The following is a 20974-nucleotide window of genomic DNA, read 5'->3' on the forward strand; positions in this document are numbered from 1 at the left end:
TGGGGACCACTCTTCATCGCGGTGCGCGGGCCTCTCACCATCGCAGCCTCTCTTGTTGAGGAGCACAGGCTCCAGACGCGCAGGCTCAGTAATTGTGGCTCACGGGCCTAGTTGCTCCGCGGCATGTGGGATCTTCCCAGACCAGGGCTCGAACCCGTGTCCCCTGCATTGGCAGGCAGATTCTCAACCACTGCGCCACCAGGGAAGCCCAAGAGTGTATATTAATTCAGGAAAATCTTGGCCCTACTCCAAGGATTTTTACAATCCCCAGACTATTTTTAAGAAGTTCTCAAAATCGAATCACACATTTAAAATGGAAAAAACAACTAACTGCATCCAATTCAGGTATGAAACTAAAGATAAGGAAATTCAAGCAGCCCTTGGCTGTGTGGTTTGAGCAGATAAAAATGGAAACTGTCCAAACCCTCTGACTGTAGAAAAGTCTCAATATTTGCATTTTGTTTCATTTTATTCTTCAGGCAGTATATTAATGGAGAGGGGATTACTATCATAATTTTCATTAACATTGAATGCTCTAGAATCCAGTTGAACACATAAAGTAGTGTTGAAATCTTGATTTCTAATTTTTAACAGTTGAGAAAGCAAGTGATTATATCCAGTAGAAAAGAAGTAATTTAGTAATAAGAACCAAAATGAGGCCATTTCTACCCAGATGAAATGAGGAGATGGGTGAAACAATAAAATTAGCTGGATAATTCAGACAAATAAGTTTTAATTCATTGATATTGAGACAAATACAATAGTGGAGTGGGTAGAGCTTAGAAGAGGGTTATTTGGATAAATTAAGTTTCAGACAAATGGTGATTTGATACTTCAAGTTCTGGAATTTTCACATTAATCATTTAATGAACACATTTTTAAAACATGTTAAAATATTCCTTATTGTCATATTTAAAGAAATGGAGCATACTGATTTTCCTTAATGAGTTAGGATTATTTTATGTATGATATCTTCATATATTAAGAAAACTTAAATTTGTCTCTAGACTGGTCAAATACTATTGCAGCATTTAAATGTGATGAAGAAACACGCTCAGAATTATTGAAGTAAGTATGATTTTTCTCTTTTGCTCCGTGTCCCCAGAGCTCAATATTTTTCTGGTCAGTGCTTCTTCCTTCTTTCACACCCAGACAGCTTTGTCATCCTTCGATGTTTTTCACAGTACCTATCATTGCTTCTAATTTCAGCTGCCATTTCTCTTGTCTGTCAATTTCTTCCCTTCTTCTACCACATTATTTTTTTTCTTTCTTATTTTCCTTTGTATTACCTAAAAGTTCTCATATGTCTTCACTTTAATTTGATAAAAACTGATTTTGAAAGCTAGCACCGTATATGTGAATGCTGGTAATTTTTTCTCCTGTAACTTTTGCATTGTTAACTTTTTTGGCAATTTTTGTCAACGTTCATGCTCAGTAGCCTTATTTTCAAATTATTTATGGTTTTTGATTATTTAAGACAGTTGAGAGTGCCAAACACCTGAGGGGCTCTGTCTACAGTGACTAATTTCTTATTCTTTTTATAACACTGTAAATGTGTGCTTTCTTCCAAGGGCTTTAAAGTATTTCCCAACTTTTTTCCCTAGATAATTGTTTCCTCTTTTGTTTTTTTTGTAAATGTTTCCATAATAGTGATGCTTCATATTAAAATATAGAAATACTTATGGAAAGTTCCTTTCCTTTAATTATATTGCTTGTATCAGAAGAAAGTTATTCCTAAAAGACCGTGGGGGGGATATAAATAAGTCAGAAATATCATTTAGGTTAACTCGAATCTATTACATATCAGTCACATTCTCAGATCTAAACTACATGTAGTTTAAAAGCAGGGAAATGATCCAAAGCCATGTTAGAGATTTTAAGAAATGCCAAAATAAGATCATTTCCTTAGAGGTAGTTTTTGTTTTAAAGAAATTATGTCTCATTGATTGATGTTGGCTGATTAATTTATTGGTTGAACTTTCAGAATGCTGTTAAAGACAGTCTTTGCATTAAAAGAAAATTTAGCCCTACACTTACATTATCGAGACAAAAATAGCATTCTTACTTAGGAACTGTTAAGATAAACTGAGGCATATTAAAAACTTTAAGAGTTTATTTGAGCAAAAATCAACTGGAATCGGGCAGTGCCAAACCGGAAGTGGTTAGGCATATTCTGACAAAAGGAGCCTGGAGAAAAGATTATAGACAAAGCGCAGAGGAAAGAAAGGAAATTGTTGGATTGGCTATAGCGTAAAGCCTAGCTGACTGTTTGTGATTGGTTGTCCTTAGCGTTTTGATTTTGGAACCGTGAAGCCTTTACAGGCTTAGATTTTGGTTTGCTTATGTAGGACGCCTGGGCATTAGAGCCCCCTCAGCCTAATGGTCTCCTTGTTTAATTAATTTAACAACACAAAGTATGTTGATAGGTTGTGTTACTTTGATAGCTTTTGCCATAGAATCCAATCTTATCAGCTCATTTAAAAGTCCCTTGGAAGCTAGTTTCTGTTTACCTGTCTGGGCTGACGTCTGTCTCTATGCCCCAGTCTCACTGAATCACTGAGTCATATCACCCTGACATTACTTACTGTCACTTGAAATCTCTCTCCTAACTCCCATTCTCTTTGGCTCGCTTTGGTTCCTCACGTCGCTTTAGAAGTTGTTTCTCTAAGAAACCTTCCAGATGCCCCTCCCCAAGTCCAGGCCGGAGTACCCACTAGCATCACCAGTCTTAGAACAGCATCACCATCTTGGCTTTCTGTGCAGTTTCTTCATTTCATAGCCAGCACAACAAACGAAAATTAAGACCTCTCCTGAAAGGTAGATTGATGACAATTTATTTAGAATTTGATTTGGTTTCCTTAAGGAAAAAGCGAGGCTAATATTTATATTAAATTTTACCTATTTTATTGTAAAACTTAATGAAAAAAGAAGTGGAAGGTATAATTCTAAGCACAGGGCAGAAGCTAACATTTATCAGTGAGGCTCTTGCAAGAATAGGGTATTAGAAAAAAAAGAGGACAGGGATGTCAGGTGGAGAAAGATGAGAAAAATACATGGGAAATATCACTAGTAAGGTAGCTTTTACCACGTTCTGACTAAATGTAGTGGGAATACATTGCATTTTCAACTGAATCATTTATATGTTAATAAGGTATCTACAGCAGTGATGTGGCTACCAGTGGAATTAATCATATGTTTTCCATTTAACTCAAAGACACTATGGGATAGGCAAATATGCAAATGTAATATTAATTGAAGCAAAATAATATGACCCCAGAAAAGTGGTCAACCAGAAATTAATGTTTATATATCCTAAAACTCCATTGTTTGGAAATAAAATAGCTATGAGGGAAAAGGCAGAGACTTGATTCTACCACATGTTTATGAATTCAAATCCGAGATTATCTGAAGAAATACCCTGGAAAATACAATAGTGTCAAAAATAAATCAGAAAGTTAGAGTTTATAAAAAAGAAGAATGAATGAGGATTGTGATTTCTTACTGATGATGTATGGAATATCTAAATGAGGCTGACATGCCTAGTGCATTCCATAGAAATAAATAACATGAATAAAGAATGAAAATCTTCAGGGAAAAGGAACTGCTTGTATCTGTATGGACAGCAATCTGAAAAACTGACAATTCATAGATATATTTCTTCAGAAATATTTCCCAGATATTTTTAAACTTTGGATTAGGATCAGTATGGCTATTTAATGGGGTGTCTATATATGTGTTTTTGCCTATATATGTGTGTGAATAGATAGGTGATGATAGAAGATGGTAGACAGAGAGACAGAGAGAGAGAGAATGAGAGAGAGAGAGAGAGATGAATATTTAGATCTTTTTATATGTGCATGCATACACACATGCATATATCTTACACTTTTGTAGGTAATTTCTACTAGATATGGTATAAATCTCTCAAAGCTCCAAGAGATCCAAAATCTGCTCATAAAGCCACTATTCAGATAAATTTATGTCTGTACCATGAACTCATTCCCAGAGTCATCTGTCTCCTTTGACTTCTACAACTCACTAGTAGCCATCAGTGTATCTCTAATTCCTTGGTCTATAGGCCTTTTGTCAATGTACTAAACTAATAAGAAGCACTATTACCCAAAGCTCATCTATCCACAGCAGTCTTCTAAGAGTTGTTTTTAACCTCAATCTTTCTTCTAAATTGTTCATCACACCTGCCACTATCAGGCCTTTGAAGGTAGGAATAATGCCTGAGAGTTTATCGTATACCTAGCAATCTAAGGACAGTTTTGAACTCGTAACAAGTGATTCATAAATATTTACTGACAGATGCAGCTTCAAATTCCTCCTTAAGAATCTAGCCCAGACAATAAAAGACTATTAAGATGATAAAATTTAGCTATGACTTTTAATAATAAAGTTAGTAACCTATAGCCATATTAGTTTCAGAATTTTATGTCAAATATGAAACCAATAAAATCTGAGCAGCATGGCAGGAGTACTGGGGATTGGAGGGAAAGGAAGGCATGGCAGTGTTTTGGGGGGAAGAGGAAACTGCATAATAATACATTTTTTGGAGTCTAAATTGAACTGTATCTTTGTGACAGTTATTTAAGAAATTCCAAGATTTTCATGGTTCCCCTAAGTATGGGGTCCGGCATTAAAAAAATAATCTGGCTTTTATCTTGTGGAATTCAGGCAGCCACAGAAGCCCAAATAAATCTAATTTCCATGATTCTCGTGATTTTAGTAGCCATTTGCAGCGTGGAAACTGTGTGTTTGCTATTAAATTAGAACTATAAATATCACATAATCTGTACACTATAAATATGTAATAATTCTCAAATGCCCATGTGACTTCAATTATTACAAATTAAATCAAGGCTATGAATTCTCACTATATTGAATAATCAGTAATTTCAGGAGCTTGAGGTCAAAGGGGGCAAAAGCAGTAATTTCTATGTACCCTTCTTTCAGAGCTAATTCACATGTTTTTAATGTAAGGTAAAAAAATATAAGAATGTGACAAAATGTTACTTTCATTAAAAACTTTAGGTTAAGTTTCTATCTACATCTAATTTTTTAAATTAGTCGAGAGAGAAGTGCTCCTGAAGTGAAAACATAGGGCAAAAATCATAAGATACTGCTTCATGTGTAAAACTCCAGAAGTGCCTTGTTATTCAATAGTATTTAAAACTTGCCCACCAAATTCCTTACACATAATGCAAACACTGAATTCCTGTGTCAGCAAGTATCATTCCCAGAGAAGAATCAGTACTTTTTATGGGGTGCTTGTAATATTTTTGAAGGAAAAAGATAGGATGGATACAGAGTAAGAACCCCTGCCCCATTCACAAATGTTGGGACTCATACAGAGTTTTATGAGGTTAAGAAAACTCATATGCAGACACATGAGTCACTGATGTTTAGCATCATCAAGCAAAAGAGAACTTCAACTCTCCTTGTATGAGGAGTTAATCCTAGCTCTCTTCCACCATGTGAGGAGAACACAGCAGTCTGCAACTTGGAAGAGAGCCTGCATCAACTACCAAATGTGTCAGTGTTAGGGCCTCAGACTTCCAGCCTTAAAACTGAGAAATCAGTTTCTGTTATATATAAGTTAGCCAGCCTGTGGTATTTTGCTATAGCAGCCTGTACAGACTAAGACAGCTTCTGACTACAAATGTGTGAGTTTTCCACGCTAAGCAATTCTCCAGTTCTTTCTGGACACCAACTAGATGTCTTAGAGTTTAATTCAATTCTGACACTATCTGGAGTTAGCACAGACCCCACAGGTTAAGGGGCTCAGTCCCACACAACTGTTCCCACTTCAAATGCCAATCACAAGTCCCAAGTTTTGACCTGAACTTCTGACTAGCCTGCTGTAAATCAGGGCTTCCCACAACCCCTCCTCTGTTCAATAAGTTGCTAGAATATCTCACAGAACTCAGGAAAGTGCTTTACTTACTACTAATGGTTTATTATAAAGGATAAAGCTTAGGAACAGCCAAATGAAAGGAATGCATAGAACAAGGTCTGCGGAAGGAGCACAGAGCTTCCATGTCCCCTCTGAAAGCACCACCCTCCCAACACCTCAGTGTGTTCACCAATTTGCAAGCTCTCTGAACCCCATCATTTAGAGTTTTTATGAAGGCTCCATTACGCAGGCATGATTGATTAGATCACTGGCCACTGGTAATTGAACTCAATCTTCGGCCCCTCTCCACTCCCCAGAGGACTGGGGTGGGGGAATCAGGGGTGCTGAAAGTTCCAACCCTCTAATCCCATGGTTGGTTCCCCTGGCAACAAGTCCCCATCCTTAGGTGCTTTCCAAAAGTCACTTCATTAACATAAACTCAGGTGTGGTTGAAAGGGGCTTGTTATGAATAACAAAAAGACACTCCTTTTACGTTTATTGCTCCAGAGCTGTTTCAGGAGCTGGAGACAAAAGCCAAACATTGTAACAAAAGATGCTCCTATCACTCTAATCACTTAGGAAATTACAGGGGTTTTTAGGAGCTCTGGCCAGTAGACAGGGATGCAGACCAAATATATATTTATTATTATATCACAGTATCACAGAGGGGATAAAGCAGGGAATCCACCTTTATGCTTTTTATTAATATTTAATAACATGTAGGGCAAAATAAGCATAATTTAATGGGTATAATTATGACTTAAATAAGCCATATATAATCATATGTTAATAAGTAAAATATGATTTAATATATTCCTAAAAAACAACTTTACTGGCAGGGAGGTGGGAGTAGGTTGCCAGCGAGTATGAAAGCACTTTAATGAATCATCCTGGAAAACCAGAGGCTCAGAATTCAGCTGATATCTGAAAAAGGACTGTCCTACATTGCGCAAATGTGTGTGTTCAGCATTAGCCAAACTGTGAGCAGAAGGTGGTCCTCCAGACTACCAACTCTTCTCAAGGCTTCTGAACCCAACTGTAAGGAGTTAAGGTTCCGCTACAAAGTTAGAAGGAAGAATCCACACATGATCACCCTCACTTCTGACACCAACCGCATATTCAGAGGTTTCCCAAGACCAGCATCAGGCTTGATAGTTGACTAGAAAAATTCACAGAACTCACTGAATGCATTATATTCACCATTTACTTTTATTGCAAGGAAAGTTTACAAATTAAAACTAGCCAAAGGAAGAGATGCCTAGGGCAAATTATGGAAGGGTTCCACATAAGAAGATTCCATTGTCCTCAGCGGCACATTACCTTCTCACCACTGGTATGTGTCAATACACACAGAGTATTGCCAAGCCTGGAAGCTTACTTGAGCTTCAGTATCCAGAGTTTTTATTGAGGTCTCATTACATAGGCATAATTTATTGATTGCCCAGTGATTGAACTTAGTCTCTAGGTTGACTAATGCTGCATGACCCAAAGCCCTCACCCTAAATCATACTGTTGATCTTTTCAGTGTGGCCAGACCTCACCCTAAGACTATTGGGTGTGACTGGTAGTGCCCTAAGTCATTTCATTAGCATAAACTATCAGGTGTGGCCCAAAGGGCCCTCCATGAATAACAAAGACCCTCTTGCCACTCAGGAAACTCCTAGGATGTAAAAGGTACCTCCCACAGACAGGAACAAAAGCCAGATATCTCTCTGGGCAAGGTCAAATTCTTTGCTAAACAGTGTGTCTGTCACTGGACTCTACCAATGGGCTGCACACAAAAGTTTCAAAATATTAGAGACTGAAACTTAGTCCAAGTTCCCAAAAGAAATGGGGATTTTTTGAACCAACAGAAACCTCATTCCCTTGGGATTGTAGCAGAAACAAGAAATAGGGCAAAAATGGCTTTCTGGGAGCACTTGCCTGAAATTGGGTGGTATGAATTTCAGAAAATGAGTGATGAGTTTACATTCAAAGAAGCCAGATACCTCATGAAGAAAGAATCAGCATTATCTACTATTTGCTTAAGCCCAAGAGTGGCAGTAGAAGTTCTGGAGTTCTGGGGATGGGAACCAAGAAACTATTAGGACAGGTTTTGTGTGTGTGTGTGTGTGTGTGTGTGTGTGTGTGTGTGTGTGTGTGTGTGTGTGTGTGTGTGTGTGTGTGTATCAGTACTGAGCAGACTGAAGACTGAAAGTGTTTCTTACTCAGAAGCCAGAAGTTAGAAGCTACATTAGGGAGGGAAGCGGCAAGGAAAATATCTGGCATCAGCCTGATTATCCCAGATCTATAATCCAGAACTGTCTGAAGAAGAACAACAGAACATTTAGCCGAGAGAATAGTCCCTAGAGGCAACACAAGCCATGCCTACAGTGACCTAAGAGACTATTAGCCTGGACCTTCCCCAAGTAATTGTTGTAAAATCCCCAAAATGAAAAGGGTGTCAGTTTCATAAAAGTAGGACATGGAGATCTTAGGAGACTATAACCTATTTCATCTCCAGCTTTGAGTCAATTATAGAATCTTTTAAGAAGATGGGAAGTAAGCTGAAATCCCTGGTACAGAATAAATAGACTCCAGGTCTGCAAAGTAAACACAGTTGGGATGTAAATGGTTGAAGGCCCATGAGACTTTTTAACAAATGCTCATTTCCTACAATTTTCTAGGATGCCTAGTAAAGAAGTCAATGGTGCCTTTCCCTTAATTCTGCTCAGGAATTTTATTAATAATAATCACTTCTACCCTGTCTCAACTTCACTATTCTCAAATTCTTCTAACCCCAGAGACCTTGACATAGATGGAAGGGTTAGAGTTTTATACTACAAGATACATTAAGTTATGAAATAAAGTTAATAACAACAGTTCTTTGTTAGCTTTCTTCAGAACTGAAATAGCACGTAGAATTTTTTTTTTTTTTAATGAGACCATAAGCTTTCAGAGGGAGAGAAAATAAGTAGATCCAACTCAGAGAAAGATCAGGGACCCCTGACATAATCTAACTTTCAAAATGAGGAAATACAAAAAGAGATTAAGTATCTTGCCTAAGGTCACAGTGCTAGTTAGTAATATAACAAGATCTAAAAGGCAGTCTTCCTGAAGTGAAAGCCTCTCTCCCAAAACAAATCATCTAAAAGTTATTGTATCTACAGTTCAATAATCAATTTCCCAGTTGAAATCGTGCAAAATATGCAAATGAATAAGGAACTAATCAAACGATTTTCTTACCTTGCCACTGTAGATAAAGCTATGAAGGACAAGGTCAGAGTTCTGTTAACCAAAGGCTAAAGCATAGTAATTTGCTGCCTGCTAATATTTATCTCTCATCTCATAACTCATATAAGAATATGTTAAAACCATGATTCATACAGGTTTCCAGATCTCCTAAAAATTAGTTTCTGTACAACATTCCATATATCTTTATTTAAATCCACTATCAACTTACTTTACAGTGGTAACTTTGAAAGTAACTTGCCACCTTCCTCATTCACACGCAGCCAACTGTGAGAATCCATTGTGAAAAACATGACTTTGGAAGACAGGCTGTGTTTAGTGAATTAGTAGAAACTAATACAGGCATGAAACCAAGCAGGACCCAGTGGGGCTCCTGGGCACGGAAGCCTTTCAAACAGTTGCTAATCAGGGAAGGGAGGGGATGCAGAGAAAGGGGGGGAGCAGCCAAGAAACAGTAGTGCAGCCTTGGGGCACGGTCCTGGTTCCACCTCAAGGGATAATACATAACAGGATCTTTGAGCTCTTTACAGAACTAAAAACCCCAACAAATGGAAGATGTTAACATTCTTCACTCCAGAGAAGACTACCTGAGGCCAGATTAAAGGAACCAGGGAAGCTCATCAAGAGACTACCTGAGACCAGATTAAAGGAGTGCAGGCCCTGCACACACCCTAATCCTTATCAGTAACCCTGCCCTTGAACCATTGCTATAAAAATTCTCACCAAATCCTCCTGGGTTGGGACATGCAATTTTGAGGGGCACAAGCCTGCTGTTTCCCCCTTTCCCTGGCAAAGCAATAAAGTTATTCTTTTCTACTTCACCCAAAACTCTGTCTCCGAGATTTGATTTGGCACCAGTGCACAGAGGCCGAGTTTCTGGCATCAGGCATACCTTGGAGATATTGTGGGTTCAATTCCATACCACTGCAATAAAGCAAGTCACACAAATTTTTTGGTTTCCCAACACATATAAAAGTTATGTTAAAACTATACTGTAGTCTATTAAGTGCACAATAGCATTATGTATAAAAAAAGTACATAACTTAATTAAAAACATATTACCATTTTTTATTGCTAAAAAATGGTAACCATCAACTGAGCCTTCAGTGAGTCATAATAGTAACATCAAAGATCACAGATCACCATAACAAATATAATAATATTTTAAAAGTTTGAAATATTGTGAGAATTACCAAAATGTGGCACAGAGACATGAAGTGAGAAAATGCTGTTGAAAAAAAATGGCACCAAAAGACTTTCTCAACATAGAGTCGACACAAACCTTCAATTTGTTTAAAAAAAAAAAAAAAACACACATTAGCTGCAAAATGCAATAAAGCGAATCACAATAAAATGATGTGTGCCTGTGTATAGATAAGGCATACTCATACCCAAGTACATTTGTTTGAGTCCTTACACATATTTAAAAATCTATTTCAAATAACTATTTCATGATCTCTTTCCCAGCAACCCAACCGCACTGATTCCTTCCTCCTGGGACATTTTACAGTGCTCAGATTAAGAACTACATGTTCAGCATTTAGCACACCCTGCCTTTAGTTCAGGACCCCTCCAGTGTGCGCTTAGTTCTACCACTTCTTCCTACCCTCACACTGACTCTTTTGTTCTCCTAATTTAGGTGGGGAGAAGAGGGAGACATTTTTTCATCCCATGTCTTAGTTGAGATAAACTGGAATTCTCAAAAAGCACTCTCCTAAAATGCTAAAGGAAAAGCAAAATTGAAAAAACAAGAACAACGACATAGCAACAAAATCATAGAAACAGTCCTATTTATGGTGCATATTTTTTAACCATCACAGGAATTTGGTCTAACCACAGACTGTCTTGGCTGGCTTAATTTCTGGGTATTTAGGCCCTTAGTTTTTGTCCTCACCAACTCTGTCCCAGATGCCATAAGTCTAATTTGAAGAATATTCATGCTGGAGCCTTTGTGCTGGTCATTTCTCTGGGTCCTGGGCCATCTCAATGCTTCCTCTTATTTCAGACTTCCCTGTCTTTCATCTGGACAGCAACCCCGACATAAAAACTCAAGTTCTGACTTTCTGTGCCTTGAGGAAAAACTATTTTACCCTTTGGCAAGTCATCATGCCTCTGGCAACCCCCACGCACATCCCTCCCCAAACTTGAAGATATTCACTCACCAGATTCTAAGGAAAACCAAGCACTTACACAAAGGATATTGCAAGCTCTCTCCAGGTATTCACAGACCCACGAAGCTCATGTTCAGAACCCATGTTTCAGAGTCTAGTGACCTCATGGCCTCAGGTAGGGAGCACCACTTCCTAAAGTCTCTTTCCTTATGTGATTCTCTGCCAGCTTCTCCCCCCATGCCCTCTGTTCTTCACCTAACAACAACAACAGTAGATTTCTTAGGCTACCCACCCCCATCTGGCACTCTTATTGAGTTCTTTTCTGGAAATGATACTCTTAATTTTCTGTTAATTTGTAAAGCAGAGAATATTGACACCCGGCCCTTCTTAGGAGAGGCTGACAATTCTTCTCCCTTTTCTCAGATCCTCCAAGAGGCCTTGCAAAAATCTATACATTACAATTAGGCATGGTTAAAATGCACTTAAAAAAATACACAACCAGGAAGAAAAGATCATTCTACTGTGCTTTCTATTATTTTTTAATCATTAATCAAATTATTTGAGATATTAACTTTTTTTTCTCAATATATATCCCCTTTCTTTTCCCTCCATTTAAAGAAGACAGCGGTCTCTGTGACTCATTGCTTCAGGGGAGGCAAACCAAGACGTAGCTTGAAAGCCTTTTTTATTTTGGAAATTTCAAAAGCCAAAACCCAGTGGAGAACTTAGAGACTTCACAAACATAAACAGAGTATCTCTGAAGAACATGAATGGAAAATGATTCACCCCAGACTAATGATATATCCTAGGCAAAGACAGAGGCAACATCTGCAATTCTTCAGAGCACACAGGTCCCTGAAGACACCCGCCGAAACCTCACAAACCCAGAGAGTTTTGTCTGTATGGTAGGTGTAACAGCTGGTCATAGGCAGCCTTGAAGAAGTTCCCCATGTCCCAGACACGACGAGGAAGCAACAGACCATCACAGGATCTGAGGACACCATGCAGAGTACGACCCTGAATCTCTTACCATTTACTTACATGGACCAATAGCTGCATACCAGGGTCTATCCCAGCTTAGTCTCTACAAGTCCCCAGAACTGTGTGTGGCACAACTCTGGAGAAGGATAGGAATCCCCCAAAGTAACTGACATCAAATTTGTCATACTACATTAAGTTACTTTTCAGATAACAACAAGTTGCTTTATTTTTTGTACAATTGAGTTTATAGAATGAGATTTCTACTTTTTAATTTATTCCTATACTCTGTTTTGCTAATTATTACTTGTATGACACTTGAAGACAAAGATCAGTCTTAAACTCCTGTATCACTAGAATTTGTCAGAGGGCCTTGGATGACTCCATGTTAATGAATTCTGTCTGATTAACATTATCAAATTATAAAATCTTTGAACTAGAAGTATTAGAAAATCTTTTATTCCAATCTCTTTATTTCACAGACAAGGAAATTGAAGCCCAGGAGGTTACATTTTCCAGGTCACACATAAAGCTTCACATTTGTGTTTTCCTTCCAGAACAACCTTGATCTTCTAAAGGCTGAGGATTGTATTGTCAGGTATTCTCTTGAAGACTGGGCCTTGTTAACTGACATCTCAGTAGAGCTACTTAAATGGATCATGCACATTTCAGTTGTCCTCTCAAATCCCACCTTAGTGTTCAAACTCCTTTTGAGAATACTAAGGACATTGGTCCAGATTGTCTTCTAAACTTTCTACTCCTATAAGGATATCCCCTCCCTCTGGACCACTGGCTAATGAGCTGTTGTGATGTGATTGCATCTCTAAGTCTTCTCCTCTATCTTCAGAAAAATATCAAGCATCATTTCTGTCAGGGTGTATCCCATTCAGAGATGTCCTTAGGGGGTAGTAAAACTAGAAGATTAAGAAAGGTCCTGAGCCTTGAGGGAGAGATGTGGCTTTGCCAGATGGTGCTAAATAAAGCCTGCAGTATTACACAACCCCTTTGAAAGGGATCAAGTGCAAGACAGTCCGTTTTTAACTAGCATCACATTGTCCTCAGAATGCTTGCTGCTTACTGTTGCTTTCTTACATTTTCTTTTCTGAAGACTGTGCTACTACATTTTAACTTGATTTAACCTATATGAAATATTTAGGAGGTAAAAGACTAAAATGTTATGAATTGGGGGCTCTATTGCCTCACTTTTTCACTTCTCCTCTCTTCTCTTGGGCTTATCCCTAACATAAGCAATTTTGCCCAAATCGTCCAGTCTTTAGGAGTCTTCCTTCCTTTTAATATCTGTATAAAATAACAAGAGCTTGGACAGGGTGGGAGGAGGGGTGGTGGTGGCAGTGGTTAGAGATGAATAGGCAGAGCACAGAGGATTTTTAGGGCAGTGAAAATACTCTGCATGATATTATAGTGTGAATATCTGTCATTATACTTTTGTTCAAACCCACAGAATGTACACACCAAGAGTGAACCCTAAGGTCAACTATAAACTTTGGGTGATTTTGATGTATCAATGTAGGTTCATCCTTGGTTAAAAAAAAAAAATGTAACATTCTGGTGAGTGATGCTGATAATGAGGGAGGCTATGCATGTGAACGGGCAGGGGTTATAGGAGAGATCTCTGTACCTTCCTCTCAATTTTCTATAAACCTAAAATTGCTCTGAAAAAAGAGTCTTTTAGAAAATAATAAAAAATTTAAAAAAGAGCTCCCATGAGCACATTACAGTGGGAAATTCAGCATCTCTTTAATATTCCTTAGACTACTGACTCTAGCTCCAAATTTTTAGGCCAGATTTAGGTCTCAATTTCCTACCCCACTCTCTTGCTCTCTGTACTCAAATGAAGATAGAGGTTCTCCTCTTGCATTTCCCAGAGCACCATTAACTCAAGGATAGTGTATCTATTTTTACTAAAGATATGGGGATAATTAAGGGAGATAATGGCACAAAACCAAATAAAAAATGACTTTAAAATAAATATTTAGACATTTTTCTTTCTAAGTCTCTTAATTATCACCACCACTGGGAATTTCTCAGCAGTCACTTATCTTTTTTGGTCTTTGTCTAGTAAAGTGTCCTGGGTCCCATTATCATCTTTTGTCCCAATACCTGTGTTGTCTCTGCTACCCACTTCCAGATCCCTTCAACCTATCATCCTTTCCAGATGCCATATTAGAATCCCCAACTTCCTCTTACTTAATCATGAATCATAATTTATCTCACATTTATTTGTTCTCTACTCAATACTAAGTTCTAAGACCTATTTTTATATAACCAAAAGTCCAGTAAATGAAATTTATTAAACAACAAAGAGATTAATTATCACCCTCCTACGTAAAGTGGGAGCAGCAGAACTCATTTCCTTTTTTTTATAACTGTTTTTTCCAAATGTGAAAACATTGAGCATCTGTGTGCCTAAGAGAAGCAGAGTCATTCAAGGGAGATTTGCAAGTGAAACTACCTTTATTTGTGCCTGGTGTTCCAGTGCAGGAGTGATCAAACCATCCTGAACAGTCTCCACAGCAGTCTAGTTACAACTGCTTCTCTTAGATCAGGTCCTGCATGGTGAACCATATTTCAAAACAGATGCCTTAGGTTTTATAAATCATTATTTTGATTCAAAACACTTTCCTTCCTTTTAGAAGTTTTGAGGTAGCTTATCAGAAGTCTACAATAGAACCTTTAAAATAAGGTGCCAAGATGGTGGACACTGATTGGTATGAACTGGGCAACACTAGCTGTCCCTAGGAAGCAAGCGCCTGACATGAGGGACAATGCTGGATGGGAGGCAGGCAATCTCTACTAAGAAGTTGCCCTAAAAAATGGTTTAGTGGGATCAAAGGTGATGGTATTATCATACCCAAGGACAGCTCCAGGCCTTCCTAGTTAACTGCAGGAATAATCTGAGAAAATATTTGCATCGATGATAGGCAGCAAACTCCCAGGCAACTTTAATGCTATTCTGAGTGATCACACACAAGTGCATTCTGAGTGTCTTCACCTCCAGTATTTCTTGTTGCAAAGGAAATTATCCGTCCACTCGGATTATCTCTTTTATGAAGTAATTTAGAGCATTCTATGCACATGGAAACCAAAATGGTGATGTTTCAATGCACATATTAATTGACACTTGTGTCTCCTGCCTTATCTTTACTTGTCGGTGAAAGGTTGTCTTCTCATCCCTCGGTAAAATGCCTAGCACAGGGTAAGACTGTGTTCTCATCAATGGAATGATCTACTGGATTGGATTTTGCTCTTATCAGCAAAATGATCTGATCACTAGGTGACAATTTAACTTGAACTAGTTTAAAGATCAAGTACCTGCTGTTTAGTCATATAAATCATTTCAATATTTTTCTTCATAGAAAAGTTAATTCATAGTTTAAAAGAGGCACATTCACCATGAAAGAAAATTTCAATTTAAAAGACTGTCAGTTATTATCAATTTTTCTCTATGCTTTAAGCATACATCTAAATTAGTCATGAATATTGTCAAAATAACCAGTGTTTGAAAGCGACTTATTAAAAATAAAATTTCCTAGAAGGTCTCTTCTAATAGAAAAAGAAAAAGTAAAGGAGGAAGGACATTTACTTTTTCCTTCCATTTTCAAAAATTCTTGTTTTTTCTAAAAGCTAATGGTTGAAAAAGCCAGAAATCAATTCCAGGATCTTTGCCATGCTATATTGGGTACCTTTCATTCATTCATTTGTTCATTCACACCATTGATATTTATTGAGGTACTGCTACAAAGACAGTATAACAAAGTGATTATGACAATTGGGTAGAACAACTTACTTTTGCAGTGATGGTCACAAGACTGCTTCTTCAAGACTTCAAAGGAACAATTCTGATGCCCAAATATAAGTTTGAATGAACAATTACACAGGGATAAGTAGAGTTAGTTGTTTCATCAGAGCAGTGGGAAACCAGAGGATGGAGGAAAAATTGTTGCTTGCACTGACCTTACTGATATAAAGTCAATGAAACTTACAAGCATTGAAAAAAATGTCCTGATATTTTTCACCTTACCTCCCACTGAGATTCTGAGGGTGAAATTTTGGGTGGTTATTTTTGCCTAGGCAAGTGGAAACAAACATGTTGCAAACTTACAAAGCGAAGTACTTGTGCAAAAATTCATGGAATCCAGTGTTTAAGGAACATTATGACTCTAGAGGGGACAGAGAGACCAGGGACAGAAAGATCTCAAAATTAAAGTGATAGAAGCTAATGTTCTCAAATAACAGTTTTTCATGGCTTCAGTCCATGGAATAAAATAACAATTTTTTAAACATACCAACCATACTCAATATAAACACATGAGCAAAATTGCATGGTATAAAAAACCCACATCACTTATAAACTAGAACTTATCATGTAAGCACTTGCATGAAAAAAATTCAGCCCTACCACTGCTGAATGTTCTACCCTAATCTATAATTGCATTTGGACAAGGCCATGTGGTGCAAACATCATGGTTAAGTCAAATTCTGCTTGAATTCATAGTACCTCAAGCCTGGATTGTTACAACCTCTGGATTGTCTTCCAGCCTCTCCACTTCAATAGACCTCAGACCACTGCCAGACTCATCTGACTAAAACAATGCTTACTCTAAAGTATGCCCATTGAATGGCTCCCCATTGTCTAATAAATAAAGTAAGAAGTCTTCACCCTGGCATTTGAAGTCCTCCACAATATGGTACCGATCTAACTCTCTGTCTGACATGTGAGCCCTCCACTCCAGCTGCACTGTGTTTCTCACTGTTCCCCAAATAAACAATGCTGATTCCCTTCTCCATAACCTTGTTTATGCTGTCTTTCTCCAGATGTTAGAAGTTCATGGAAAAACACAGTTCCTTGATGAAACTTTCCTAATCTTTCCTCTCCACAATGATTTTCCTCTGAATTTCTTGAACAATTTTTCGACCTCAACTCTATTGATATTTTGGTACCAGTAACTTTTGTATGGGAGGCTGTCCCGTGCACTGCAGGATGTTTAGTAGCATTCTTCGCCTCTACTCTACTGGTGGCTCTACCAGTGGGAGTCACCCCTTAGTAGTGACAAGCAACATTGTCTCCAGATTTCATCAAATGTCCCCGATGGGGCAAAATCATTGCCGGGTGTTCCAGATCATTACTGTCTGTATCACTCATGTTGGCATTTAAAAATATTTCATAGGTATGCATCTTACTTCCTAAGCTAGATTGTTTTAGTACAAGTATTGTGTCTTATTTTATTTTGAATCCCTTATACAGCACTGCAGTGAATACTCAATAAATATTTAAAACTTAAATTCTTAGTATCTAAAAGTTAGAAGGAATTTGAAAGATCATTTGATCTAACCTCCACATTTTTTTTTAAATGTGGAAACTGAAAACCAGAAAGTAAGACTATTTGCCCAAAATGAATATATGTTGGTGGAATAGTTCTCCTCTTCCCAATCAGGTAGTATTAACATTGTAGTATATCTCTTTTCATTGAATCTATCATGAGAGACTTAATTTCACATCCGCATGAGCAAACAGTAGTCTATAGCTTTATTGAGGGCTCCTTATATGACTTTGCTTTAATAATGTGCATATGTTTTATTACTACACTTACATTTTTATATTTAATGAAAAAAAAAAACCCTCTGAGGTGTTATGGTGCAAGAAAGAGACTTTGACATTGTGGTTGAAAGATTAGAGTTTAGCATTTATAACTGTGTGATCTTCAGGGAGTCACTTAACTTCACTGTGTTTCCACATCTCATCTTTAAAATTCTTATTCTGCTAAAAATAAAATAAACTCCTTTGCAGAGGAAACTTTTTTTTTTTTGCTACCATATCCCCAGTACCTGGCACAAAGTGTGACATTCACCAAATATTTTCTGAATGACTGACAAACTGGGGACATATTAGGGGCTTATTTTAACTTATTCTGAGAATAAAAAGAGATTAAAAACTTTTTTAAATCCAGAAAGTGTGAAATGTTAGACAATGTCAAGATACTGTTATGCTTTAAAATGCCTAAGGAATTCAAATGTTTAAGAATAGTGAAGTAAGAAATCAAAAGTAAAAATTGTGAGATGTAGCCAAAGCAGTACTTTGGGGGAAATTATCAGCATTAAATGCCTGAATTAGAAAAGAAGAATGGTCCTGTATTAATAAATTCAGCTTCTATCTTAAGAACCAGAAGAACAATTAAAAATCTAAAGTAAGAAGGGAAATAATAAAGATCAGAGCAGAAATCAATAAAATTTAAAAATGGAAAATCAAGAGAGAAAAATTGATAAAATCAAAAGCTGATCCTTAAAAAGACATTCCACATCATATGTCATCAAAGAAATGCAAATTAAAACAACAATTAGATACTACTACACACCTATTAGAATGGCCAAAATTCAGAAACCAACAACACCAAATGCTGTTGAGGATATGGAACGACAGGAATTCTTTCATTGTTGGTTGGAATGAAAAATGGTACAGCCACTTTGGAAGTTTGAAAGACATTTTGGCAGTTTTTTACAAAACTAAATATACTCTTACCCTAGTTCCATCAATTGTACTTCCTGGTGTATACTCAAAGGGGCTGAAAATTTACATACACACAAAAACCTGCATGTGGATGTTTATAGTAGCTTTATTCACAATTGCCAAAATTTGGAAGCAACCAAGATGTCCTTCAGTAGGTGACTGATAAATAAACTGTGTTACATACAGACAATGGAATATTATTCAGCACTAAAAAGAAATGAGCTTATCAACCATGAAAAGACATGGAGGAAACACATGCATTTTACTAAGTGAAAGAAGGCAATCTGAAAAGGCTACATACCATACGATTCCAACTATACAACATTCCAAAGAAGGCAAAACTATAAAGACAATAAAAAGATCAGTGGTTGCCAGGGGTTGGGTGGAAGGAGGAACAGATGAAGCACAGAGTATTTTTAGGGCAGTGAAAATACTCTCTGAGATAATGATAGGTATCTGTCATTATACCTTTGCCCAAACCCACAGAATATGTAACACCAGGAGTGAACCCTAAAGTCATCTATAATCTTTCGATGATTTTGATGTGTTCATGTAGGTTCATCCTTGGTAAAATAATAATAATAATAATAATGTACCATCTGGTGAGTGATGTTAATAATGGGGGAGGCTATGCATGTGTGGGGGCAAAGGTATATAGGAAATCTCTGTACCTTCTTCTCAATTTTGTTGTAAACCTAAAACTGCTCTAAAAAAGATATCTTTTTAAAAATCTGATGCTTAGAGGCAGTCAAAATGGATAAAACTCCAACTAGATTCATTGGGAGAAAAAAGAGAGAATACACAAATTACAATATCAAAATGAAAGAAAGTACAAATACTCAACAAGAAATAGATAACTGGAATAATCCTTTATCTATGAAATAAATTTATACTTAAAAACTTTCCCACAAAGAAAATTTGAAGCCCCAATGGCTTCACTGGTGATAGTCACCAAACATTTAGGAAATAATTCCAACTCTACACAAATTTTCCCAGAAAACTGAAAGCAAAGGAATGCTTCCTAATCCATGCTATCAGGCAAGTATTACTGTGATATCAAATCAAGACAAATACATTACAAGAAAAGAAAGCTACAGATAAATATCCCTCATGAACAAAGATGCAATTTTAACAAATATATTGTAAAAATATATTAAAAAGATAACCCATTATATCCAACTAGAGTTTATCCCAATAATGTAAAGCAGTTTGAAAATTTGAAAATCAACTTAATTTGTCATACCAACAAACTAAAAAAGAAAAACCAGTTGATCAACTCGATTGCCAAACCAAAAGAGAAAGCATTTGACTAAGTCCAACATTCATTCCTTATTAAAAACCTTTTTAAACTCTTACAGAACTCAAAATTAAAGGAAATTTTCTCAATTTGATAAACTGCATCTGTGGAAAACCTACAGCTAACATCATACTTAGTGTTGAAAGAATGTTTTCCTCCTCACATTAGGAAGAAGACAAGAATGTCCACTCTCACCACTTCTATTCAATGTTAGGCTAGAGGTTCTGACCAATGTAGTCAGACAAGATTAAAACAAACAAACAAATCAGGAATCCAGATTGGAAAAAAACAAAAGTAAATCTGTTTTTATTCACAAACAAAAGAAACATTTATACAGAAAATCTGATGGAATCCACAAAAAGTTGTAAGAATCATAAGTGAGTTTAGCAATGCTATAGAATATAACATCAAAACTGAAATTCTATTTCTATATAGTAGAAGTGAATAATAAGAAACATAATTTTTTAAATACCACTTATAATATTATAAGTAAATATGATATAGTTAGGAATAAATCTGACAAAAAAGGTGCAAGACCTGTATACTACAAACTTCAAAACATTGCTGAAATTTTAAAGGGCCTAAATAAATGGAGAGATATACCATTTCAACAGTCAAATGACTCAATATTGTTAAGATATCAATTCTTCCCAATATGATCTATAGATACAATACACTAAGGATACAAGAAAACTTTTGGGGATGTTGAATATCTTTATTGTTTTGATTGTAATGATGACTTCACAAGCATATACATATGACAAAGCTAACGAAATAGTACACTTGAAATATATGCAGCTAATTGTACATCAATTATACCTCAACAAAGCTGTTAAAATCATTTTTAAAAAATTCAAATGCCAATATGTATCAACAGCTTTAAATATTTCATGCATTTGCCCCAGACTTTATATTTTGGGGATCTCTTCCAG

General features: G+C 36.8%; 1 long non-coding RNA gene across 1 annotated transcript in view; it reads left to right on the plus strand.

Annotated features, from left to right (window-relative positions):
• LOC309660211 overlaps positions 1-20974 on the plus strand; it is a 385318-nt gene that overhangs the window by 47127 nt on the left and 317217 nt on the right. The gene's annotated exons all lie outside the window — the stretch shown is intronic.

This window comes from Balaenoptera physalus (genome assembly GCF_965194825.1).
Source record: "Balaenoptera physalus genome assembly, chromosome: 4".
In the NCBI taxonomy this organism is placed as follows: Eukaryota; Metazoa; Chordata; class Mammalia; order Artiodactyla; family Balaenopteridae; genus Balaenoptera; species Balaenoptera physalus.